This window comes from Prunus avium, unplaced genomic scaffold (assembly GCF_965620075.1).
Source record: "Prunus avium unplaced genomic scaffold, drPruAviu1.hap1.1 HAP1_SCAFFOLD_99, whole genome shotgun sequence".
In the NCBI taxonomy this organism is placed as follows: domain Eukaryota; kingdom Viridiplantae; phylum Streptophyta; class Magnoliopsida; order Rosales; family Rosaceae; genus Prunus; species Prunus avium.
The window spans coordinates 50,001-52,500 of NW_028276934.1; positions in this window are offsets into that span (position 1 = coordinate 50,001).

Genomic DNA, 2,500 nt, shown 5'->3' on the forward strand with positions numbered 1-2,500 from the left:
AAGGTTCTTTAAATCTAGTGGGTTTGCAACTCATAAGAGCGTCACTTTCAACGTCCCCGGCATTGGATTGAGTTTCTAAAAACAACCGTGCACACCGAGGTTAAACTTTACCGGCTCCACTCCGACTCGCCGCTCGCCCACTAGTCCGAAGGCAACAAAACATTTGTTTTTCATTTTGATGAAAATTTCTGTTTTTAAATCTTGTTGGTTTGAAATTGTTTTGAAAAGGTTCTTTAAATCTTGCGGGTTTGCAACTCATAAGAGCGTCACTTTCAACGTCCCCGGCATTGGATTGAGTTTCTAAAAACAACCGTGCACACCGAGGTTAAACTTTACCGGCTCCACTCCGACTCGCCGCTCGCCCACAAATCCGAAGGCAACAAAACATTTGTTTTTAATTTTGATGAAATTTTTTGAAAACATTGGCTTGGCAAGCCCCAATCCGCGACTATCCACCCACCGCCACCCCACACGGGTGGTTGTTGTTGCGAAATGAGGTTGTGGTCGACATGCCCGTGCATTTGAGAAGGAGTTCCTAGCACTCCATGCTCTCCCATGCCAAAAAAAAGCCTAGACAACCCCATTTCGCAACTTTCCACGCCTTTTTTTTCCTCCCTCACCCATGGCGGCGGCATGGTGGCGGCGGCCGGATTCCGGCCACCACCGCCATGGGTGGCAGCCCCCCGACCCCGACACCAAACCCATAATACCGAGGCAACATATCGAGGCAACATGACATGGGTGTGGCGTGGGGGAAGGGGGCTGCAGCTAGGAAGGCATGGGCTGCCATGCATATGCAGGCAACACACACCCCCCTATATAGCATTTTATGCATTTAGCCCTTTGACAGGAAGAGACATCACCTATGCGCGAGGAGTCATAATGGGCTCTAAATAATTCAATACAAGGTATTTGGACGTGATTTTTTGCAGGGATACTAAGAAACATGCAATCTATGATGGGAAAAAGTTTCATAAATTTTTGAAGTCGGGAAGTATTTTTTATTATTTTTAGAAGTCGTAAAATTGAAAAAATCATTAAAACAAATCCGGGAGGAATTTTTTAGTTTTGTAAGTTGGAGAAGGTCCTAAAAATCATAGACTACTTATGGGGAGCTTATTGTGCGAGGAAATTTCAATAAAAACGGGGTTTGACAAGATTTGAAAAATTCTGTCGACATTTGAAAAAACCTGGAACCATGCTGCCGGCATGCTGCGCACATGCTGCGCGCAGGCTGCGCGCATGCTGCGCGCAGCCTGCGCGCATGCCATGGCAGGACAAGTTTCGCTAGCCTCACTGTCGACAGATGCGCAAGCTGCGCGCACGCTGCGCACAGGCTGCGCGCATGCTGCGCACAGACTGCGCGCACGCTGCGCGCATGCCATGGCAGGACAAGTTTCGCTAGCCTCACTGTCGACAGATGCGCAAGCTGCACGCAAGCTCCGCGCACGCTGCGCACAGCCTGCGCGCATGTTGTGCGCATGCTGCGCGCAGGCTGCGCGCAGGCGCCGCGCATGCCATGGCAGGACAAGTTTCGCTAGCCTCACTGTCGACAGATGCGCAAGCTGCGCGCACAGGCTGCGCGCACGCCATGGCAGGACAACTTTCGCTAGCCTCACTGTCGACAGAATCAGCACGCTGCAAGCAAGCTGCGCGCGCGCATGGCAGGACAAGTTTCGAAAAATTCTGTCGACAGGCTGCCGGCATGGTGCGCGCACGCTGCCGGCATGCTGTGCGCACGCTGCCGACATGCTGTGCGCACGCTGCGCACAGGCTGCCGGCATGCTGCGCGCAGCCCATGGCAGGACAAGGTCCGAAAAAATCTGTCGACATTTTTACGCCGTGGTAGGCTTCCGCTTCGCGTCACTTTGTCGACATTCAAGCCTACCATTTGTATTGAATTTTTCAAACCTTGTCAAACCCCATTATTCAAATGTCGAAAAATTTTGTCGACATTTTTACGCCATGATAGGCTTCCGCTTCGCGTCACTTTGTCGGAATGCATCGCATGGCGAGGTAAGGCCACGGCATGCCAAGGCGAAGGCAACGCATGGCTTGAATGGCTTGGTCAAGGCCACATCATGGGCACGGCATGCCAAGGCAAGGCGAGGCAAGCCATCCTTAGCCTCGCCTACACTCACTTTCTCGGAATGCATTGGATGATGAGCAATTCCAAGGTAAGGCAACGCATGGCTTGAATGGCTTGGTGTAGGCCACAACTTGGGCATGGCATGCCAATGCAAGGCAAGGCAAGGCAAGCCATCCTTAGCCTCGCCTACACTCACTTTCTCGGAATGCATTGGATGATGAGCAATTCCAAGGTAAGGCAACGCATGGCTTGAATGGCTTGGTGTAGGCCACAACTTGGGCATGGCATGCCAATGCAAGGCAAGGCAAGGCAAGCCATCCTTAGCCTCGCCTACACTCACTTTCTCGGAATGCATTGGATGATGAGCAATTCCAAGGTAAGGCAACGCATGGCTTGAATGGCTTGGTGTAG